General features: G+C 40.4%; 1 long non-coding RNA gene across 1 annotated transcript in view; it reads right to left on the bottom strand.

Moving 5' to 3' along the window:
• Positions 1 to 7,389: 7,389 nt before the first annotated feature.
• LOC121039700 (uncharacterized) overlaps positions 7,390 to 25,487 on the bottom strand; it is a 34,444-nt gene continuing 16,346 nt past the window's right edge. Inside the window, exon 4 of the long non-coding RNA XR_005794938.1 lies at positions 7,390 to 7,853. This is a non-coding gene — a long non-coding RNA (uncharacterized LOC121039700). The remainder of the gene's footprint in view (positions 7,854 to 25,487) is intronic.

The raw sequence follows: 25,487 nt of genomic DNA, 5'->3' as shown, positions 1-25,487 counted from the left end.
ATGCCAACAGGGAAGGAAGGGTCCCAAGGTGCCCCAAACCAGGGAACCCAGGCACAGTCATTTCTGTACTTAGCATCAATACTGATTTCCCAAGGAATCCTGTGTCAGTGAAAAGTCGCATATATCAATTAATTTTTAATACTGCATACTTGGAGTTTATGACTTTATTCTTGACTTATTCACAAGTACAGTCTGTGCTTAGCTGGCCGAGTAGGGGAAAAAAGGAATGTATGTACTTTCCAGCTTGGAAAGGAATGTGTACTTTGTGCACATTAGTCTTATTTATCATCTTTGCTCAGTTTTAAGCTTTTTGCTAGAAACCATAAGATGGGTTTAAATAAAGTAAAAAGGAAATTGGGCTCCATCCGTCGATACACTAAAACACCACCAAAATTAAATGTCATAAGTTTATGCCATTTCATCACTTGTAATTAATACTGTCTGTGTGGACCCCTTCTGAGAAAACATGTGTCTAATGTTTAATTTCCTACAAAAAAAATTCATCTTCTGGCTTCCCCACAAACTGAAAAATTACATAGTGACTGGGTAAAAGAGAAAACTATTATACTCTCATTGGCTAATTTTAAAGTGACATTTATTATAGAAAAATATTCTCTCATCTAACTAGTCAGAAAATGAATTGTTTTTGGAGCTTTCTGCTTTTAAAAAAAAATGTCTGACTTGAGACTAGCGATAGTTTGTATATAGCCATGTAATTGTGCTTTCTGCTCAAATCAAAATTCAGTGCTAATATATCTATCAGGAATAATTAAAAGAAAATGACTGAAGCAGTTTTTTTTTTTCTTTTTCACTAGAATTTTTCAGGTCAGAAAAGATAGTTTTTGTTATGTTTCCCTCCTTCTGTGTCTTAAGTAGGGTCTTTTGATTCATTCAAAAAATTACAGCATTTAGCAAGGAGAGACCCAGGGACTGCGCAAAGATCCCAGGGAGCTGGAATAGAGCTCCAGAACTGAACGATGCTGGTGCCACCATCGTCCTGGGAGTGGCGGGCAGAATTCTAAGACGGTCCCCAAGATTCCCACCATTGGTGTATACCCACTGTGTAACCCCTCCCCTTGGATGTGGAGACACTGTGAGGATGGCGGGGTGGTTGCTCCTTGATTACGTTGTTCTAGAAGACACCACAGTAGAAAACTGGAATGAGATTCCCTGTTGGCCTTGAGCAGAGGACCAAGCTCAGCCACGGTTGGCCTTCTGACCCACAGAAATTGCGAGATAATAACCTTGTCTATCTTAAGCCACAAAGTTTGTGGTCATTTGTTATTCAGCCATAGAAAATTAATACATTGGGTTCCCTTCTTGCCCTTCAGGGATAAAAATGGGACAACTCTGGCGATAAACAGTTCACACCCTCCCTTCTCTGCCTTTTGGTTCTTCATACTCATGGCTCCCTCGTGGTTTCCTCAGGAACCTCCTGCTTCATGTCTCTGTGCTATTTCTATTTATGTTCCCGCTAATAAGTGAATGCCTCTCTCCGCCTCATAGAAGCCGGGCAGACAAATAAATAGATGTCCTTATAAGCAAATTACCTCGGTAAAGTATCTTTTTGACGCCAACTAATCCTCACAACAACGCTTTGAGGTAAATACCAGTATTATTCTTAGTTTTGTAATAAATTGAGGAGTTAGGTGACTTGAGCAGGGAAGCCAGCCCCAAACCCAAGACACCCTGCGTTGCGTCTTCCGCTCTTTTCTCCTCTTCTGCACTGCTACTAGCTTGAAATAACACGAGGTTCCCATGAATGTCACCCAGACAGCGAGAACTCTACCCTGGAGAGTACTGATCATATATCTTCAATCCTTTCCTCCTGAGACGAACCAAGGATAAACCCCTATGAAGCCGTGTCCAGCTTCCCCTAATTATGTTGCTCTTGTTCCCCAAGTAAAAATCAGAGTCCAGAAGACCTGAGTACAAAGATGTGCTGGCTCTGTGACCTTGGGCAAATTAGTTATCTCTGTGAGCTTTAGTTTTCAGCTGCAAAATGGAGATGTAGCAGTGAGTTGTAACTTAGTCCTAGGGATGCCACATAGAAGTTCACAAAATGGCAGTTTTGGTGCTGGTGGCACTGGTTATTCATCAAGGGCAACTATCATGTCTTATAACTCTAGATCTTGACAGTGGAGCAACCTCTAAGTAGGACTCAAACGAATATAATACTTAGTTAAATCACAGACTAATCTGAGTAGATGTCCATACTAGTGGAGGATTTTCCACAAAAAAAAAAAAAAAAAAGGAATAGCTCTTTTTTCTTACAGGAAATAATTTTTGAAGAATTGAAAAGCCCTCAGAAGTCCCTGCATGCTTACCAAGAATGGATTTACTCAAGACAAATGGCAATCTTGCTTTTTGGAACCCTCTGAATGGGCCAGATCATCACCAGGAGAAAACTGCCATAAAGTTCAACATCATATGTAAATTCCACAGAATGAACCTGCAGAAAAAGGGTTAATTAAGACAAGAGCAGAGACTTCGGGTATCATGTCCTGGTTTCCTCATAAGTAAAATGAGGATACTAATGATGTTTTCACGGTGTTACGGAAAGCATTAAATGAGTTCATATACACCCACAGTGCCTAGAACAATGTCTGGAAGGAATGTGATGAGCACCGGTAAATTTTACAGTTTGTATATCCAACCAAAGTTGTTGAGTTCCTACTATATACCAGGCTCTGTGTTGAGCACTGTGGATATGAATGGTGAGAAAAGAAGAAGAAAAAGATTAATGTTTATTGAGTCTTTATGAATGAATCACTCTGACAGTTGTTTTACACACATGATCTTGGTTTTTAATTAGTAACCTTATTAGGTAGATATTATTTGCCCTATTTTATAAATGAAGTAAAGAGAGATTAACCATGTTTCTAAAATTCACAGAGCTAGTAAGTGGTAAAGCAGGGATTCGAAGCCAAGACTAGGCTCAATCTTGCTTTTGCTATAAATAAAACACAATCCCTGTCCTTGAATGAACCATCTACAGAGGAAATCCGCACATAAATGGCGAACTATGATAAGGTAAGTGCCAAAGTCGAGTTATATACAAAGTGGAGATATTTACCTATAGGAGTGAGGAATTACTCTGGGTACAAGAGAAGTGACATGTGAAGGATAAATAAGATTTCTCCAGGAGAACAAGAGCATTCGGGGGGTGGAAGGGGATGTGAGGGAAACAGTCACAGATTCAGAGGCACAGAAAATGCCTGAAGCATTAGAGGATGCAAAGAAAATGACCAAGAATGCCAGCCCATGAGTGAGAACTTTGGTGGGCGTCCAGCCGCCTTCCCACACAGTTTTTCTCCAGCAACCCAAACCTAGGTCTGCTGCACACCTAAGCTTCATGGCATCTTTACAGTACCTCTGCCTCCCTCCTTGTTCACTGGTGCCCTTTGCAGTTTTTGTGACTGCATCTAGTCTGTTCTCATTGTGTCTGGATTGTTCTACAATAGCTTCCATGGCCTACTCCATCAGTTTCATCTGCTTCCGATTTTTTTCCATCAGTTCCATCTGCTTAAGAACATATATTTTTCCAAGGTTTCTTAGCCTTGCCTCCATTCCAGGCAAAATTAATCCTTCTGCTTTTTCACAGGCTACTTTCTACAGACCTCTTTAGAGCCATTATGTTATAGGGCTGTTTATGTGCCTATTTCCCCTAATGTGACTTCCTTAGGACATCAGTCCTGTTCATCCCCAATGTCTAGTCCAGTGCCAAACACATAAACGTTTGATAAATGTATCAACAAGTGAATGAGTGAGTGATAACCCAAAGGCCCTTGCGAGATAGTTAAGAGCCTCCATCACATGGGTCCACCCAACCTATCCAGTGCTTCCTTCCAACAACCTTAACAAGAACATTTTAGACTGGTCTTATCTTTACTCAGTCTTTCTTCTACCACTCCAACCATTATCCAAGCTCCTCACTGCTTCTTCCTTTACCATTAATCCATACAGGGTGCTTTTTTCTACCTACATCGTTTTGCTGATGTTTACCAGCCTACAAAGCTAAATCCTCTCTTCTCTGCCGACTAAGATCAAACATTTTCTTTATCATGTGCAGAAAAATCAGACATCCTTCCCTGACTACTTCCCACCCCTGCAATTTTTTTTTTTCAGAATTGTCTTTAACTTTTGAAACTGCTAACCCCCATTCTACCCGCGTATTACCTCAAGTTATTTTATACAAGCATGTCTTGTCTTCTCAAAGCCAGGGAATGTCATTTCTAGCTTCATCTTCATCTGCCATTACACAAGGTTAGACACACAGAAGTTTGTTCAGCAAATAAGTGGGAAGCTGGTAGATTCGTAATGGCTACTTAAGGGCTAATCTAACGCAATATTATCCACAATATTTCTAGTAGTAATAGCAAATTACTGTTCCTATTATCATTACCACTACGTGTGACATATGGACAGGGAGTTTTATGAGAGACCAGGCTAATATTCCTCTGGTAGGAGAACTGAGATGTAACTGCCCTTTGCCATGTGTAAGGATTTTCGGGGGATATGATGTAACATGCCTAGATCCAAGGCTGTGTGATTGTCTCATGATTGGATTTTGCTGGCTTGAGAGCTCAAAGTTTGAACCTTTAGCACACAGAGTCCAAGTCTATAGGTTTCATCTACACTCCTGGGTCCACCTCACGAGGTGCACGTACTGCAGCCTTCGTTCTGATCCCCACAGCTCTGGCAGACAGCCACACTGTTCTCATCCAAACCTCATCTGGAATGAGTAGATCCGTCTTTGCCAGAACAGGCTTTAGCCCTAAACCAAATAGGGCAGCTGTTTGCCAAACTTGGAGATGACGTTTGATTCTAATGATCAACGTGGAGCTGAGCCACTGAGGAGTAAATGACAGAATGGAAAGTAGTGATGCTCAATTTCCAGAGTTAACAGCCACCATGTATTTTTAAAGGATCTATCCAGTTGGCTCTGGCTTTTAGGGGCTTCAATAAAACTCATCCTCATTATATTCCTTTCACATTTGTGGGAAGAATGCAAACGGAATGTTTACTTATACAAAGCTTCTCTTCCTGCAAAATTAAGCTGGAAATCTTGAAATAAAGGGAATAAAAAAAAAATCTTAACGTGAATTAAGAAACATGGAAAGAAAACCGAAAGGAAAGGAGTGCTTTACAATTCTCCTTTCTTGGTTATTTATTGGTTTCCTCTAAACACCTCACAGTTCAAAACATCAGAATTTAAGCTGAGTATCTGGTCCAAAGTAATCCAATCTCATTCTCAGGTTGTCCTAACCTAGGATAAAGAGAAGGTCACAATTAAAGGCTAAAGACTGCCACACTGGCCCTGCCCCCCCAATTCTGGAGGACCTCCAACTTCCCTTGAATTTTCTAATTCTCCTCTACCTTGCCAGGGCTATTTCACATGCGCTCCACTGTGCCCTCTTGCATGGTCCAGCTCCTACGACTGGTTACACCGAAAGTGGCAGCGTATGCCAATGACACATGATGAAGTCAAAATCACCAGGGCCCAGAGAAGCTGCCGTCACTTCTGTCTATGCCCACTGAAGTCACTGATCCTGAGAACAGTTCCCAGGAGAGTGGGCAACGGAACTACACCAATGGGCTCCCTCCCAGAGGCAGTGATATTGCTGCTAATCTCTACTTACGTCCCAGGGCCACCAACCCCAGAAGCTAGCTGTGCCCAGGGTTGAGGGTGCTATTGGTTAAGGAAGTGGTCCTCTTAAGACACCAGTTGCTAGCACTAGAGTAACTAGCAGTGTGTGCGCTTACATCGCATAGATATTTTCATGAAATCACTCCTTGCCTTAGGCCTTAGATCCATTGATATGACCAATCTGGAATGATAACCACTGGCTATACCCCTCTCCGTTTAAAGTGGTCCATCGACTCGCACCAGCTTTTGAGTATTTACCCAGCCTCTTACTCTCTCTTCCCTTACTATCAATTTCTTCAGAAGGGGTCACTCCTGTAACTGCTCTTCATTTAAACAGTCACTTCATACCCAGTGGGCTCACAAGCCCTTCATTCACCCTTGCCCAGATAATCATGAATTCCAAGGCATGCCTGCTGCAAATATGTGCTTTCTTTTATTGAGAGTATTTACTTCCGACACAATCAGAACTGGTCTTATCGTTATTCATGCCACGTGGTAGAGAGACCTAGAAAAATTCAAAACTTGAATGCAAAAAGCATAGGCGACCAGCTCTATTTGGACTACTTGAGTGCTTTGTTTTTCTTTGTTTTCTTTGTGTCCCTAGAACTAACTGCATGATCTTCTTTAAATAAAGTAAAATCTGTGCCCTAACCCTGAGAGAGAGAGCCCATTAAAACCTTAGTAGAAGATGGTACAGGAGTCTAACATCAATAAAAGAAGTTGCCTGTTCCTGACAATTCATTTAAAGCTGCAGTCATCGATTAAACTTGAATTTCCTAACTGGGTAGAACAATGTAAGTATCTTAAGACTCTCTAGACACTTCCGTGATAAAAGACAACTTTTCTTTCGAGGGCCCCAGTGAAAGACTCCTAAGAAGACGTACCACTGAGGGCTCTGAAAACACTGGTTGCCACTGTTTTGGCCTCCACATCACAGCTGGATGACCAGGCAATATTAAAGCTCCTAGACAGACTAATTCTGTGTCTTCTATTTTAAACTCCTTTGTAAAATGGAATCGGACACGCCTGCAATTCTAGGAATGCCTGCTAAGCCTCCCACCAACCTCTTGAGTCAATCACCATCTCATCCACCTTCAAAAAATACTTAACTAAAAAGATATCTTGCTTCCATTGAGGCCCTGTGTTATTAAAAAGCACTTTTTAGGTTGGGAGGGAGGCTAAATTTAACCCACGAGAGAGACAAGACAGAATTTTCCTGGGACACAGGAGCATATCTCCACACATAGCACATGAAAGGCAGTCAGTCTTCATAGGCACTTCTCCGTGACGGCCATAGATACAAGTTTTTCTCTTTAATCTTGGCTTCTTTTAAATATCATACCACCAGGTAAGTGTACAACTTGTTATTTATGTTTCACTTGCCAATTAGCATAATCTTCAAACTATTTTGCTTATATTTTTAGGCAGTACACTATCTTCAGTTGTACATAACTAACATTTTTCAAAATATTTGAAACATCTCAAAATAGGTTTTAAATCGTTTTACAGTCTAGCTTTCAGGAAATTTGTAATTTGTAGCAGGTCAGTTTTCCACTTGGAGAACGAAAATTTTAAAGATGCAAATCAGGGGCGCCTGGGTGGCTCAGTCGGTGAAGCCTCCAACTCTTGGTTCTGGCTCAGGTCATGATCTCACAGTTTGTGAGTTCGAGCCCCTGTCAGGCTCCATAGCACAGAGCCTGCATGGGATTCTTTGTCTCCCTCTCTCTCTGCCCCTCCCACACTTGTGCTTTATCTCTCTGTCTCACACAAATACATTTTTAAAAATGCAAATCAAAGGACTCATATTAACAAGCAGGTTTCAACGCATTTCACGCCCTCAGACCACAGCCATGAACCCAGTCAACCACCAAAAGGATTCATGTCCCTAGGTGGACATCTTTTTTGACAGACATTCATTTTTGCATCTAAAGGAATGTATAATTTAATTTCTCTACCTTTTCCAATTTTCTGAGAAGAGAGATGACCCCAAGAACATTACTTCCTCTCACTATCCCAGGAATTGAAAACACATACCAACTTCGTGTCCCCAGCTGACTTTCAGACAATCAGTTCCAAGAAGATATCACTCCATGATTGTAGCAATTCAGAAAAACTTCAGAGAAGACTACAAATTCCAGTTGAGTATCACAGTCATGAGCTTATCAAAACATGAAAGAACTCTGCTTGCCTTGCTGGACATACTCTGTAAGTGAATAGTTACATATGAATTATGGATCCAATTTCTTCCATGATTTAAGCTACTTTTTCTATTGTGGTAAGAACACTATGAGATCATCTTCTTAACAAAATTTTAAGTGTACAATACACCATTGTTAAATTAAATGTTTTATTGCAGATCCCTAGAATTTAATCATCTTGTAAAACTAAAACTTTATTATAGCAGCACTCTCAACAATAGCCAAATTATGGAAAGAGCCTAAATGTCCATCAACTGATGAATGGATAAAGAAATTGTGGTTTATATACACAATGGAATACTACGTGGCAATGAGAAAGAATGAAATATGGCCTTTTGTAGCAATGTGGATGGAACTGGAGAGTGTGATGCTAAGTGAAATAAGCCATACAGAGAAAGACAGATACCATATGGTTTCACTCTTATGTGGATCCTGAGAAACTTAACAGAAACCCATGGGGGAGGGGAAGGGGAAAAAAAAAAGAGGTTAGAGTGGGAGAGAACAAAGCATAACAGACTCTTAAAAACTGAGAACAAACTGAGGGTTGATGGGGGGTGGGAGGGAGGGGAGGGTGGGTGATGGGTATTGAGGAGGGCACCTTTTGGGATGAGCACTGGGTGTTGTATGGAAACCAATTTGACAATAAATTTCATATATTGAAAAAAAAAAAAACTAAAACTTTATACCCATGGACGAATAGTATCTCATTTCCTCCTCCCCACAGCCCCTTGCAATGACCATTCTACTCCGCTCCTATGAGTTTGATTATTTTCAATACCTCATATAAGTGGAATTAGGTAGTATTTGTCCTTCTATGACTAGTTTATTTCACTTAGCATAGTGTCCTCGAGGTTCATCCAAATTGGCACATATGGCAGGATTTCCTTCATTTTATTTTTTGTTTTTTAGGAAGAGAGATTGAGGGTGCACAAGCGGGGAAAGGGGACAGAGAGAGAGAATCTTAAGCAGGCTCCACATGGAGCCTGATGCAGGGCTCAATCTCACGATCCTGGGATCATGACCTGGGCCAAAATCAAGAGTTGTATGCTCCAACAGCTGAGCCACCCAGGTGCCCCTCCTTCTAAAAGGCTGAATAATATTTGTTGTGTGTATATACCACATTTTCTTTATTCATTCGGCTGTCAATAGCCAGTTAGCTTGTTTCCATAACTTGGCTGTTGTGAATAATACTGCAGTGAACATGGAAGTGCATATATCTCTTTGAGATCCTGATTACAATTATTTTGGTTATATACTCAGAAGTGAGATTATGGGATCATATGGTAGTTCCATTCTTAATTTTGGGAGGAACCACAATACTACTTTCCATAAGGGCTGTACCATGTTGTATTCTCACCAATAGGGCACAATGGTTCCAATTTCTCCACGTTCTCACCAACATTCATCTTTTTTTTTTTTTAATAACAGTCAACTATTTGATAGTAAGTTAACTTTTGATAGCAAGGAAGATTTGTAGACTTTCTTATCTTCTCTGACTCTTTTGTAAAGAAAGGCGTTCAAGTGGCCTTTCCTCAGTTGCCTTCCACAGAGAGTGAGTGGGCTCTCTGGTATATCCTATCAAATCAGAGTCCCACCTATATAATCACATTTCACATTAATTACTTCCTTACCTCAAATACAGTCGTATTTGGGGTTAGCACTTCAATAACTTTTCTACTGTAACTGTGTACTCAACAAACATTTATTAAGCACCTACTGTGGGTCAGACATTGTACCAGCCATGGAAAATAGAAAGCAATTAAGACTGGCCTCACATTTAAGCAGCTTAATGTCTTTAGAAGCCCTGCATTACAGTACGTTACAATAGTATGAAATACAATGTGTATTTGGAATGCAGTGGCTTAATAATTATTAATCACTTAAGTGATTGCAGTATGGTTGGTATGTGCTAAGCAAGGAGAATGTACGTGGTCCTATAGAAAAACAGAAGAGAGGCACCCTAGAGAGTGGGGATGGTCAGGAAATACTTCCCAGAGAAAGTAATACGGAGCTGAGATTTGAAGGCTTTGTGGAGTAGGCTAAATGAGCCATAAAGATGGAAACAAAAATAGCACCTGCATTATGATGAAGCTCATTAGAGAAACATATTTGGTTTGTAGTCGAGTGAACTTGCTAATACATTATGAACCGCCCCCCCCCCCCCATCTCACCCTTATCTTGGCACTGACAGTGCTCCAGGGGAAATTTGGGGTCTACAGAATAGGATTACTATCTCACACTGGGCCTGACAACAGAGGGAAGAAAAGGCACAGGATCCCCAATCCTTAGAGTTTGTTAAGAGAATAACTCCACCCCATTAAGAAATGTGGACCAACGCCTTCAAATGCCATTATGGGAAAAGGAAGAGTAAGGGGTGGGGTAGGAAGACAAGGATAATAGAGAATCTCTCCTCACGAAAATAAGAAGGGCACAGGCTATGTATTCCTCTCTACCACCACCTTAAGACCAAATATCATCTCTCACTTGGATTACTGTACTAGCTTCTTAGCTAGTCTCCCTATTTTCACTAATCCAAGCTCCACGCAGTCACCAGAATATTTTTTCATTGTAAACATGCATAATGCTATGGACTGAATTGTGTCTCCCCGTTGCATTTATACATTGAAGTGCTAACCCCAAATATGACTGTATTAGAGGTAAATAAGTAATTAATGTGAAATGCAATTACACAGGTGGGACCCTGATCTGATAGGATATATCAGAGAGCCCACTCACTCTCTCTCTGGAAGGCAACTGAGGAAAGGCCACTTAAGCACATGCAGAGAAGGCAGCTGTCTGCAACCCAAGGAGCGAGCACCAGACATCAGCCCTGTCGGAACCTTGATTTTAGATTTCCTAGTCTCCAGAACTGTGAGAAGATAAACTTCTGTTGTTTAAGTCACCCCGTCTGTGGTATTGTTATGGCGGCCCAAGTTTAACACGCACGGGATAAAACTTAGCACCTTAACCATTTTTAAGTATACAATACAGTGGCATTGGGTGCATTCACAATGTTGTGCAACCATCACCACTGTCTAGTTTCAGAATCTTTTCACCACCTCCAAAAGGAAATCCCATGAAATAGTCTCTCCCCAGTTCCCACACCCCAAGCCCCTGACAACAACTATCTGCTTTATGTCTCTGTGGATTTGCCTACTCTGGACTTTCATATGAATGGAATCATACAATATGTGATCTTTGGTGTCCGCTTTCTTTCACTCAGCATATTATTTTCAAGGTCCCTCTATATTGTAGCATTTATCAGTACTGTCTTCGTTTTTAAGATGAAATAATATTCCATTGAATGGATATACCATATTTTTTTATTCATTCATTAGCAGATAGACATTTCAGTTGTTTCTATCTTTTGGCTATTTAAATAGTGCTGCTATGAACGAGTCATATACAAGTTTTTGTTTGAACACCAATTTTCAATTATTTGGGGTGTATACTTAGGAGTGCAATTGCTAGATCCTAAGGTAATTCTGTGAATTTAACTTACTGAAGAACCGTCTGTTTTCCTCCAATGGCTGCACCATTTTACATTCCCACCAGCAGTGTGTGAGGTTTCCAATTTTTCTACATCCAGCCAACAGTTGTTATTTTAGAGGAATTTTTTTAAAAATATAAACCTGATATCATTCCTCTGTTTGTAAAATAAAAGCTAGACTCTCCATCATGGCCTACAATGTCGAACACTATTTTGGGTCTGCCCCCTCTTCTCCCCCATCTCTTGTCACTCTCTCCCTCAACCTCTGAACTATAGCCACTTTGGGCTTCTTAATATCCAGTGAAAATGCCAAGGCCACTCTCAACTCAGGACCTTTACACATGTTGTTCCTAGACCTAATGGCTGTTCTTGCCCAGCGAAGATCTGTGTTCAAATAGCCCTCCTCAGGAGAACATGCCCAGAGAACCCCATGTGAAGAAGTCCCACACGTTTATATACATTTTAGCACTTATTTTCTCATTCCCTTGCTAGCTCCTTGCCTTCATAACTTACAAAACCATCTGCAATTCATTTATACTGTCTTCTCTCAATAGAATGTCAGTTTCATTAGAGCAAGATCTTTCTCTGTCATGTTCATGTTCACTGCTGTGTCCCCAGGAAGTGTCATGGTGCCTGGTACAGAACAGACACTCAACAGATATTTGTTGAATCAATTATTTAATCTTTGAATGAATAGATGAATTCTAGGCCAAAGAAGCATCATCGTTAAAGACTCCAGTGAGTTCTGCTAGCCATAAGAAGTGTTACTTGGTTGGAGAAAGCATGTCTGGTCGGGAGTATGGAGGTTGAGGACAGAGGTCTGGTTTGAGGCAGAGCATCTAGGCCCTGTGGGCTACGCTAAGGAGTCTGATATTTATCCTGGAAGCTACTGGAGAGTCCGCTGAGGAATTTTAAACAGATAAATAAGGGACATGATTACTCTTACATTTTGGAAAAGATCACTTTAGCAGCAGTGTGCAGAATGAACTGGAGGTTATAAAACCAAGGACAAGGAAAGAAGTGAGGAGAGTTTGCTAGTCATGCCGGGAGGAATGTGGGGTAACTGAACTAAAGGAATGGACCTAGAGACAAGGGGCATGATATAAGAGCTGGTAATGTACTGAGGCAATCCATGAGACGTGGTCAGCAGCCATATATTAGGGGTGCTTGAGGGCAGGAGTGGAAGAGAACACTCAGACTTGAGCCTTCAATAACTGTCACGGTGGTGATGCTGCTCTTCACCAGAACAGAGGGGGGAGGAAGGAAAGAAGAAAAAGATTTGAACTTTGGACAAGTTGAGTTTGAGTTTCTCAGAAAGAAAAAGTTGAATAGACACTGGATCTCGTGTCCAAAAAATAAAAACTAGTAATAATTGGTTATAAATTTGATCGAGGGAGGTAAGCTTTAATTTCTCAATTTTCTTAAGTTTTTATTTATTTGTTTCGAGAGAGACAGAGACATCATGCGTGGGGGAGGGGCAGAGAAAGAGAATCCCAAGTAGGCTCCGCACTGCCAGTGCAGAGCCCGATGTGGGGCTCGAACTCATGAAGTGTGAGATCATGACCTCAGCCAAAATCAAGAGTCGGATGCTTAACTGACTGAGCCACCCAGGTGCCTCGGTCGGCTTTAATTTTGAAGCAGAAAAAAGCTTTGGGTTTTAATAAAAACACGTAATGAGATTCCAAACCATCACAGGAGAGGGGGAATCACTGACATTTAAGAGCAGCTATAGAAGAGGCCTTTTGAAAGAACCAAGAAGGAGCATTCCCGTGATCCATGTCAAAGAACAGCCAGAAATGACAGAATGACAGGACCCAAGGGATGAACGATTTTAACAGAATACCTAGGCTCAGAATCTTCATGGAGTTTGGTTTTAATCTGTACCATGAACAGGTTATGTTCCAACGCAGGTTATGTCCATGTTGGACATAACATGTCCAAGGTTATGTCTAAAGCTTAGCGATTTCATTATTCTAGGGGAACAGCAAGAGTATCTTCCTTGCAGATGGTTTCCTGTAGAGTGAAGACTTTCCCTCCAACCACTACCACCTGGGCCAGGATTTAGAATCTCTAATGTTCATTTCCTTCCCGGTGTCACCAGAAAACTGAGGGAAAAAGGGCAGAAGTACTATTTTCCTCCACTCCAGAATGTGTCTCCCACAAAAAAAGGAGGCTCAGGATAATATTTTCCACATAATTTAAATATGGATTACATAAATTACTCATTAGTTAGTTATCCCTACTTTTCACCTTGAGTTCAAGAATGTTTAAAAAAAAAAAAGAAAGAAAGAAAACTAGACACCATTAAGATGACTATACATGGGACCTAGTTCTCTCTTGACTTAATTGACATGTTGAGTACAGAACACACACGTTTTATTTGTTAGGAGACCAGCCATGACTCCCAGCGGTGAAACAGGTGGAAATGCTCAAGGAGATGGCCAAGGCGTCTGTGATAGATTACATTCGAGCATTAGTGCTTTGCTTCAAACCTCCTGAGTGACTAAACCCAGGCCAGGCATCCAGCCATCCAAATCTACAGCTCCCTGTGCAGTCCCCAGGGTTTCCACTGACTCCGTTCTCACCTGAAATGTTTTCATAGTGATGATAAACTGACTCCAAATAGAAAAGCCCCAAAACACATGTTCTCTGTTACTCAAGAATGAGTTCGGTTGTGTTTGTATCGTAAATATGCATCCTGGCTCTCCTGACTGCTCACTAGTGTCACTAAAAATATGAAGGTACCTCTACAGAAAACTGAGGGCAGTTAACTCTATCAAGTAAAACACCATTCAACTGAAGAGTAGGTCTTTGATTTCCTGAGACGCATTTAGGCAGGAATTTCTAGGATCCTGAAAACAGCATTAACAGGCTCTAGTGAGCGAGACTGATTTCAGTTTCTGGGGAATCCTCTTCCACGATGTTTTGTGACCTTACCTTAGTCCCCATGGAAAATGAAACTTCAGTGTGAACAGAGCTGCTGGCTTTTCGGTGACCTCAAACCTGCACCCACCAGTCTAGAGACGTTGACAGGTGCTCTCTGGGGTCAATAAACCTTAGCGAATGTGCCTTAAAGGGAAACATGGAATGGCAGAAGAATCAGGAAGACACAGAAGGAGGCAGATCCAGGTTTGAATCCAGTTCTGCCACTTACTAGACGGATGATCTCGGACAGATTCCATATCTTCTCACAGTCTCAATAGCCTAGGATAATAATATCTATTTTGCAGGGTTGCTTTAAGAATCAGAAATAATTGGCATGTAGGGGCACCTGGGTGGCTCAGTCAGTTAAGCCTCTGACTCTTGATTTTGGCTCAGGTCATGATCCCAGGGTCATGGGACTGAGCCCTGTGCCAGGCTCCACACTCTGTCTTCTCTCATAGAGATTATCTCTCTCTCCCCCTCTGTCCCTCTCCCCCACTAGCTCTCTCTCTCTCTCTCTCTAAAATAAATAAACCTTTTAAAATTTAAAAAAAGAAATAATTGGCACACGAAATGTTTAGCACAGCATCTGACACATCATGGTAGCTCTTCTGATCAAGTTCACTTTCCCAGAATAGGAAACAGGTAATTAGGGCATGAAGAAAGAAACCTCTTACTCAACCTGCCAGTGGCAGGAAGCAACATGCCCTCACTTAGTTTGAAGTCCACCCAGGAGACAATCCAGTAAGGATGAAAATGCCCACGTTAAGCTGCTTCCGTGGGAAAACATTTTTAAGATCTCCCTTACTCTGACCAACAAATTCTCTCTCTCCCCTCTCTGTGTCTCCATCTGTCTCCATGACGCTGCGATTTGCAAAAGCACTAGCACTAAAATGGCAGCCACCGACAGTAACAGAGGCTGGTGCCCAAGAGAGTCCTTTATCTGATGCTCAGCCCACACTGCCTCAGTTCATGTTTCCAGCATACTAATGATTCCCTTGACTGTTATTAGTTAATTCAGTGCAAACAGTGGGAAAACTCAGTGACATTTCAGAGGGGAATACCAAATGAACTTGAGCTGAACCATCACATCGTCCCAAGGAGTGTGACGACGTGGGAATGAAACAATATAGGCTCCTGCCAGCACTGAGGGCAGACACAAAGCATGGAATTCAGTGTGGCTAATTCCCCAGAAGAGATTTCACAAGGGCCCAAATCCTCCAAAGCATGAAAATCACACGGACTCCTACCAAAGAGGAAGTCAGACACAATGCGTGGAAGGGCTTGGGAGCACTGGCTGCCTGCCCAGGCCCTTGGATGTGTGGCTTTGCACAGCCAAACCAGCAAGTACATGCAAATACAGCCATAGCAAGGTGAAGCTGAGGGAGATAAAACTATAAACAGTGGGCATAATGGCAATTGTCAAGGAAGGTGCTTCAGGGAGGACTACTTAGAGGAAAGGATCTGGAAGGAAGAACTAGCTTCCCCAACCGAACAGATCTCAAGACCAAAACCTGTTTCTACCTACCAATAATTACTGACCCCCTATTCGGTGCCCAGCACTGGATGGCAGTTGTGGTAGATTTTCAATAAATATAGCCCGTGTCCTAGAGGAGCCTATGGTCTGATGGGCAATGCAAAAATAGCTCCCTGAAAATGCCATCCTTGTAAGATTATGTGCCTCCCAAAGTTCAGATCCACGTTCCGTTGCTTCGTGTGACCCCAGCAGCCATCACGCTGTCTGGTGCTCGGTTAAACTGGAGAAGAGCTAAGTTTGAAATTGGGATATATTGACCAGAAATAAGAACTAAGTAAAAAGAAACTTTGATACAGATGCAGGTGGTCAATCGTGTCTTCCCAGAAAATGTGAAAAGAGAGTGGGATGGGATACAGAAGAGAGAACATTCCAGAAAGGAAGAACAGCACATATAAAGACATAGTAGTTAATTACTTTTTCTAAACGTGTGGTCCAGACACCACCCACAATGGACTTGACTCCAGAAACAGAATTCAAATCTCTTGTGAGTGGAGCCCAGATTTGCATTTCTAATAAGCACCTAGGCTCTTTTAACGCTCATCAAAATTCAGAACCACTGACTAAGGTAATCTCAGATTTAAACAAAGACATATTCTTCCCTTAACGACAAGCATAAAGGAAGAGAGGTAGGGAAGGAAGAGAGGGAAGAAGAAAGGAAGGAAGAAAAAGAAAGGAAAAACAGTGAAATGTAGGAACCAAGACGGGAAGTGGAGTCAGAGTCCACTCGCCTGGCTCTGCAGTGACCGCTGTGTGATGAGGAAACCAAATCTGATACAACCACGCACATGTCACATGATAAAAGGCCCCTAAAGCCCTTCAGTAGCAGAACTGGCCTCTGTCCTAGGGATAATAAAGTGCTGTTGCAGGTTCCTAACCAAGACAGCGACAGTATTTCAATCCGACAGTAGTCTGTGAGGTGGAAAGAACGGGAGAGAGTTTTGGCAAGGAGGCAATCTCAGAACACTTGCCACCGTCGAGGTGAAGTCACTGAGTGCCTGAAACACTCAGGCAGAATTCTAAATGAAGACCTCAATTTATGGGAGCCCCGTCTACTCTCAGAAGAAAAGGGGTCTGTCCTCTTCAAGACTTAGACCTCCAGTGTCAATCCCCCGATCGACATTCCTCTCGGTTCTTCCAAATCTTCTTCCCTCTAACTTCAGCAAACATCACTAAGCTTTCCTTTTTTTTTTTTTTTTTTTAAAGTCTTTTCTCTTGGCCTGCATCCCCCCAGCTGATCACCCAGGTCTCCCCGTTCCTTTTATTTAACAATTCCTTGACGAGAGGGTCTATATTCATCACTCTTCCCGTTATTCTTCAAGCCACTCAGTCTGCTTCTGTCTCACCATTTCTGCTCCTGCTCCGATAATCTGGAGCATCACAACCACCAGATCTATCAGCACTCACCATGGCAACTTTCACTCCACCTCCCAGTGATAGCTGCCTTCTCCTTGAATTCTTCTCCTCGTGTATCTTCCATGGCACTTTTAAGTGGTTTTCTTTAAATGCTTTATAAGAGCAAAACCACCTTTTCCTACTCCCGCCCCTTCATTGCTGCTGTTTCTGCTGTTCCTCAGAGTTTAATCACTAATCGTCTTTGCATTGCTTCACACACCTAATTTCCTTGGGTGATTTCACCCCATATCAGTTACTATCGCCGTGTAACAAATTATCCTAAAGTTTAGAAGCTTAAAATAACCATTTTATTATCATGCATTATTTATTAATTTTTATTATTAATATTAATAATTGCATCATTTATTATTTATCACAGAATCTGTGGCCAACAATTTGGAAAGTGTACAAGTGAGGATGACTCCTCTCTGTTCCACAATGTCTACAGCCTGAGCTGGGAGGACTTGGAGGCTGGGGGAGACACAGAAGCTGGCGGCTGGAAGGAGGAATCCTCTTTTAAAAATCTTTTTTAAATGTGAGCATAGTTGACACACAATGTTACCTTAGTTTCAGGTATACAACACAGTGATTCCACTTCTCTACTCCTGATGCTGAGCTCGCCGCAAGTCTAGCTACCATCCGTCCTGAAACCTCACTTGCAAAATCATTGACGATATTCCTTAGGCCATGCCTTTTACTCCCGTGATTTAGCCATTCCGTAACTGGAAGCCTGTATCTACCACTCCCCTTCGTCCATTCTGTCCTTCCTCCCTCTCTCCCCTCTGGCGGCCAGCAATTCATTTTCTATATTCGTAGGTCTGATTTCGCTTTTTGTTTGCTCATCTATTCATTTGTTTTTTAGATCCTGCATAGTGAAATCACACAGTGATTTTTTTCACAGTGTGAACACACACAGTGTCTTATCCAGTCTATCCTTTTATTTCACTATCTTCTAGGTCCATCCGTGTTGTCACCGATGACACGATCTCATCCTTTTTATGGCTGCCTAATACTCCATTGTGTGGGTGTGCATGTGTGATGTCACACACACACACCATTTCTTCATTATCCGTTTGTCTATCAGCGGACACTCAGGTGACCTCCGTATCTTGGCTATTATAAATAACACCGCAATAAACATAGGGAACACATATCTCTTCAAACTGGTGTTTTTGTTTTCTCTGGGTAAATATCTAGTAGTGACATTATTGGGTTATATGGTATTTCTGTTTTTATTTTATTTATTTATTTTTTTGAGGAGCCCCCATACTGTTTCCGCAGTAGCTATACCAGTTTACATTCCTACCAATAGGATATGAGAGTTCCTTTTTCTCCACATCCTCACCAGCATTTTATTTCTTGTCCTTTTTATTTTAGCCATTCTGACAGGGGTGAGGTAATATCTCTTTGTGGTTTTTGACTTGAATTTCCCTGACGATGAGTGATGTTGAGCATCTTTTCATGTGTCGGTTGGCCCTCTGTATGTCTACTTTGGAAAAACGTCTATTCAGGTCTTCTGCTCATTTTTTTAATCAAATTATTTATGGGGTTTTTTTTTTGGTGTTTAGTTGCATGCATTACTTATATATTAACCCCTTAACAGATATATCATTTGCAAATATCTTCTTCCATTCAATAGGTTGCCTTTTTGTTTTGTTGATGGTTTCCTTTGCTGTGCAGAAGCTTTTTGGTTTGATGTAGTCTCAATAGTTTATTTTGGCTGTTGCTTCCTTTGCCTTAGGAGACATATCTAGAAAAATGTTGCTATGGCCAATGTTAGAGAAATTACTGCCTGTGCTCTCTTGTAGGATATTTATGGTTTCAGATCTCACATTTAGGTCTTTAGTCCATTTTGAGTTTATTTTTGTGTATGGTGTTAGAAAGTAATCCAATTTTGGGGGCACCTGAGTGGCTCCCAGTTGGTTAAGTGACAGACTCTTGATTTCATCTCAGGTCATGATCTCATGGTTCATGAGTTCGAGCCCCACATTGGGCTCTTTGCTGACAGTGCAGAGCCTGCTTCTCCTTCTCTCTTTCAAAATATATAAATATTTTTTTTTTTAAGAAGTGATCCAATTTCATTCTTTTCACATAGCTGTCCAGTTTTCCCAGCACCACTTATTGAAGAGACTGTCTTGGGGTGCCTGGGTGGCTCAGTTGGTTAAGGGGCTACCTTCAGCTCAGGTCATGATCTCACAGTCTGTGGGTTCAAGCCCCACATCAGGTTCTGTGCTGACAGCTCAGAACCTGGAGCCTGCTTCGTGTTCTGTGTCTCCCTCTGTCTCTGCCCCTCCCCTGCTCATGCTCTGCTCTCTCTCTCTTTCTCGCTCTCGCTCTCTCAAAAATGAATAAACATTAAAAAAAATTTTTTAAAGACACTGTCTTTTCCCAGTTGTATATTCTTGCCTCCTTTGTCATAGGTCAACTCACCATTTAAATATAGGTTTATTTCTGGGCTGTGTACTCAGTTCTATTGATCTATGTGTCTGTTTTTGTCCCACTACCATACTGTTTTGATTACCACAGCTTTGTAGTATATCTTGAAATCTGGAATTGTGATAACTCTAGTTTTGTTTTTCTTCCTCAGGGTCTCTGTGGTTCCATGAAAATTTTAGTATTATTTGTTATAGTTCTGTGTAAAATGCTGTTGATGTTTTGATAGGGATTTTATTGAATCTTTAGGTTGTTTGGGGCAGTATGGACATTTTAATAACATGAATTCTTCCCATCCATGAGCATGGAATATCTTTCCATTTGTTTGTGTCATCTTCAATTTTTTTCATCATTGCTTTATGGTTTTCAGAGTACAGGTCTTTTCACATGTGCTACTTCTGGAGCCTTGGAAATGGAATTTCTTTTTAAATTTCTCTTTCTGCTACTTTGTTATTAGTGTATAGAAATGCTAAAAATTGGGGCACGTGGCTCAGTCAGTTAAGTGTCCAACTTCACCTCAGGTCTCGCGGTCAGTGAGTTTGAGCCCCGCATTGGGCTCTGTGATGACAGCTCAGAGCCTGGAGCCAGCTTCAGATTCTGTGTCTCCCTCTCTCTCTGCCCCTCCCCACTCATGCTCTGTCTCTCTCTGTCTCTCAAATATGAATAAGTGTTAATTAATTGAAAAAAGAAATGCTACAAATTGCTGGGTATTATTTTGTATCCTGCAAATTTACTGAATTTGCTTATTAGTTCTAACAGGTTTTTGATGGAGTCTTTAGGTTTTGTATGTATAGTATCATAGTCATCTGAAAATAGTGACAGTTTAACTTCTTCTTTATCATTATATATGTCTCTTATTTCTTTTCTTATCTGATTGCTGTGGCTAGGACTTCCAGTACTAGGTTCAATAGAGTGGCGAGAGTGGACATCCTTGTCTTGTTCCTTACCTTAGGGGAAAAGCTCTCAGTTTTTCTGCATTAAGGATGATGTTAGCTGTGGGTTTTTCATAGCTAGACTGTATTATGTTGAGGTATGTTCCCTCTAAGCCCACTTGGTTGAGAGTTTAGTTTTGTTTTTTATCATGAATGGATATTGAATTTTGTCAAATGCGTTTTCCACATCTATTGAGATACTCACATGATTTTTAGCCTTTATTTTTAAATGGCATATCACATTGGATGATCTATGAATAGTCAACCATCCTTGCATTTCCAGAATAAATCCTGCTTGATTGTGGTAAACGATCTTGTTGATTTATTGTTGAATACAGTTTGCTAATATTATGCATTTTTGCATCTATATTCAAGGATATTGGCCTGTAGTTTTCTTTTTTCATGGTGCCTTGGTCTGGTTTTGGTATCAGGGTAATGCTGGCCTTGTAGAATGTATTTGGAAGCTTTCCTTCCTATTCCATTTTTTGGAATAGTTTGAGGAGAATATGTATTAACTCTGTGAATACATCTGGACCTGGACTTTGATTTTTTGGTAGTTTTTGATGACTGATTCAATTTCATTACTAGTAATTGGTCTTCTCAGAGTTTCTATTTCTTCCTAGTTCAGTTTTGGAAGATTGTTTCTAAAAATTTATCCATTTTGGAAGATGGAATCTTAACTCACTTGTCTGGTGCCTGGTCTGGGACTACCAACAATAGCACCAACATGTGACCTCTCCATGTAGCTTGGCCTTCCTCACAGCATGGCACCTCAGAGCTTTCACATGGCAGCTGAAGGTTTCGGTCCCAAATGTTAGAATCAATAAGACAGCAGCTAAATCACCTTTCCTGACCTAGCCTCAGAAGGCACAGTGTCATTTCCACCATATTTTGTTGGTAATCTAAGAGTTACACATCTGTACAAGTTCAAATGGATGGGATATAAACTCCACCTCTCAAAATGAAGAATGTCAGGGGCACCTGGGTGGCTCAGTCAGTTAAGCAACTGACTTCGGCTCAGGTCATGATCTCACGGTTTGTGGGTTCAAGCCCTGCATTGGGCTCTGTGCTGACAGCTCAGAGCCTGGAGCCTGCTTCGGATTCTGTGTCTCCCTCTCTCTCTGTTCCTCCCCTGCTCACTCTCTGTCTCTCTCTGTCTCTCAAAAATAAATAAATGTTAAAAAAAAATTTTTAATGAGGAATGTCAAAAATATTTGCAACCATTTTTTAAAAACTCTAGCATTCATAGCTACATAGCTCTAAAATATTTATCTCAAGCCCAGATCTCTAGACTTTTATATCCAATTGCTCTATATTTATATATCAATTGCTTATTGTACTATCATCACTACTAATAATAGCAAATGAAGAAGTAAAACTGTCACTATTTGCACATGATATATATTACACATAGAAAACCTAAAAGACTCCATCAAAAAACTGTTCAAAGTAATAAGCGAATTCAGTTGTTACAGGATACAAAATCAATACACAAAAATCTGCTGTGTTTCTTTACACTAATAATTTGAATGATCAGAAAGAGAAATTAAGAGACTAATCCCATTTACAGTTACATCAAAAAGAAGTAATACTTAGGAATAAATTTAACAAAGGAAGTAAAAGACCTGCATATCGAAAGCCACAAGACAATAATAAAAGAAACTGAAGGAAACACAAATAGATGGGAAGATATTCCATTTTTGTGGATTAGAAGAATTAATACTTTAAAATGTCCATACCACCCAAAACAATCTAGAGATTCAATGAAATCTCTATCACAATTCCAATGGTATTTTTCACAGAAATAGAATAAACAATTTTTAAATTGGTATGGAACCATAAAAGACCCTGAATAGCCAAAGCAATCTTGAGAGAAAGGAGAACAAAGTAAGAGGCATCATATTCCTTGATTTCAAACTGTATTACAAAGCTATCATAATTAAAACAGTATGGTGTTGAGGTGCCTGGGTGGTTCAGTCGGTTGGGCATCCGACTTCAGCTCAGGTCATGATCTCACAGTCCGTGAGTTCTAGCCCTGCTTCGGGCTCTGTGCTGACAGCTCAGAGCCTGGAGCCTGCTTCCAATTCTGTGTCTCCCCCTCTCTTTGCCCCTTCCCTGCTCAAGCTCTGTCTCTGTCTCAAAAATAAATAAAAACATTAAAAAAAATTAAAAAACACTATGGTGTTGGCAAAAGAAACAAGCACATAGATCATTGGAACACAATACAGTCCAGAGATAAACCCATATGTGTATGGCCAATTGGCGTACAACATAGGAGCCAAGAATATACAATGAGGAAAGGACACTTTCTTCAATAAACAGTGCTGAGAAACCCAGACAGTGACATGTAAGAGAAAAAAACTGGACCACTACCTTACACCATATACAAAAATTAACTCCAAGTGGATTAAATGCTTGAACACAAGACCTGAAACCATAAAACTCCTGGAAGAAAATATAGGCAGTAAGCTCCTTGACATGGATCTTGGCAATAATGCTTTAACCAAAGGTAAAGCAACAAAAGCAAAAATAAACAAGTGGGACTACATCAAACCAAAAAACTTCTACACAGCAAAGGAAACTATTAGCAAAATGAAAAGGCAGGCTACTGAATGGGAGAAAATAACTGCAAATTATATATCTGATAAGAAGCTAATATCCAGGAGCACCTGGGTGGCTCAGTCAATTAAGCATCCAACTCTTGATTTCAGCTCAGGTCATGATCTTACAGTTCCTGGGATTGAGCCCCACAAGAGGCTTCATGCTGACAGCACAGAGTCTGCTTGGGATTCTTTCCCTCTGTCCCTCCCTCACACACACACACACACACACACACACACACAGTCTCTCTCTCTCTCTCTAAAAACAAATAAATAAACATATAAAAAAGAAGCTAATACCCAAAACATATGAAGAATTCATACAACTCAATGGTAAAAAACAAACAAACAAACAAACAAACAAACAAGTAATCAAATTAAAAGTGGGCAGATCTGAAAGGACATTTTTTTAAAAGAAGACATATAGATAGATGGTCAACAGTTCTATGAAAAGATGCTAAACATCAATAACCACCTGGGAATTACAATTCAAAACCACAGTGAAATATCACCTCACACCATTCAGAATGGGTAACATCAAAAGGACAAGAAATAACAAGTGTTGGTGAAATTGTGGAGAAAAGGAAACCTTTGCACACTGTTGGTGGAATGTAAATTGGTCCAACTCTTAAGTGTGTAGGTTCCTCAAAAAATTGAAAATAGAACTACCTTATGATCTAGAAATTCCATGTCTGGCTATTTATCTGAAGAAAACAAAAATGCTACTTTGAAAAGATATCTGTACCTCCATGTTCACTGCAGCCTCATTTACCATAGCCATGAGATGGAAACAATCTAAGTGTCCATCAATGGATGAATGAATAAAAGAAATTGTGATGTGTGATGTGTGTGTGTGTGTGTGTGTGTGTGTGTGTAATATTATTAATCCATAAAAAATAATGAAACCTTGCCATTTGTGACAAAATGGATGGACCTTAAGAGCATTATGCTAAGTGAAATAAGTCAGAGAAACACAAATACCATATGATCTCTCTTATATGTGGAATTGAAAGAAAGAAAGAAAGAAAGAAAGAAAGAAAGAAAGAAAGAAAAAAGAAAAAGACAAGAAAAAAGAAAAGAGAAAATAGAAAAGAAAAAAGAAAATCCAACTCAATTTGGTGATTGAGTGGGGAGTGGGGAGGTAAGGGAGAACAGATGAAATAGCTTTGGGTTGTTTTTGTTTTTTTTTTTTTAACTTAAAAAAAAAATAAATGAAACAAGTGTTAGAGACCCGACATGTGCCTAAACTTCCCAGCAATCAGGACAAAAATACAAATTAAAGAGATAAAAGGTTAAATGCATTAATCTCTTCACCCTGGGTTCCAAAGGCTGAAGTTGGGAATTTAGGTGAGCAGGGGATACTGTGGAATGTCCTTAATTATTTATCATCAGAGATGTGCTTACTGCACATGACTACCTCTGCGACATGATACACACCATATTTCTATATTATATGTAGTCAGTTCTCATTATTCCCATTAGTTATGTTCTATAAAGCTGCCACAAACACCAAATACTGGCAGCAAATACTGAACCATTGTTCCTAGGGGAAATACAAGGTTAGGTTCCTATGAGCTTCTGGTCACAACATTTTCATCAACCAATCAATACATAACCTTGTAAAAACCTAATAATAGCAAATGATGATATGCATTTAACATGTGACAGGAACACCTGTAAGCATTTTATACTTGTTAACTCATATAAACCTTACAATAACTCTAGGAGCCAAGTACTATGATTGTCATCATTTTAATAAAGATGTTAAATAATCTGCCTAAGATCATGCAGCAAGGATATAATTCAGGCAGTCTGGCTCCAAATTTTAGTTTTACACCCAGTACACTATACAGCAGATATTCTATAGGTATTTCAAATTCGGCATTACCAAAACTGCGCTTTAATCTGCCACAACCTCATTAAAACAAAAATATCTTACTGTACTTCCTATATATTTCCTCCTTGTTAATAATTTCAACATTCACATAATACCCAAATGAAGAAGTCTTGGAACTATCCAATCTCCTAACCTCACTGATTCCCCATGTGAGATCTGTCCTCAGATTGTGTCAATTATCCTTCTAAATGATTCCCCTAACTCCCCCATTCGTCTCCACCCCCCACTGCCCAAATCAACATCTTCTTCTGTAAGTTTTAAACTGACTCCCTGTTTCCTATCCCTTACAACTGTGATTCATCCTCCCAACGCCCAAAATAATGTTTGTAAAATGCAAATATGATTATTATACATGTTGCTTAAAACTCTTCAAAGGTTGCCGATAAGATAAAATCAAAATGTTCGTGTAACAGACAACGTCCCTTGATACAGTCCC

This window comes from Herpailurus yagouaroundi, unplaced genomic scaffold (assembly GCF_014898765.1).
Source record: "Herpailurus yagouaroundi ecotype Mexico unplaced genomic scaffold, PumYag 181, whole genome shotgun sequence".
NCBI classification, from domain to species: Eukaryota; Metazoa; Chordata; class Mammalia; order Carnivora; family Felidae; genus Herpailurus; species Herpailurus yagouaroundi.
The sequence above is the reverse complement of the archived record's forward strand: the minus strand, read 5'-3'. Positions and strand labels throughout refer to the sequence as shown.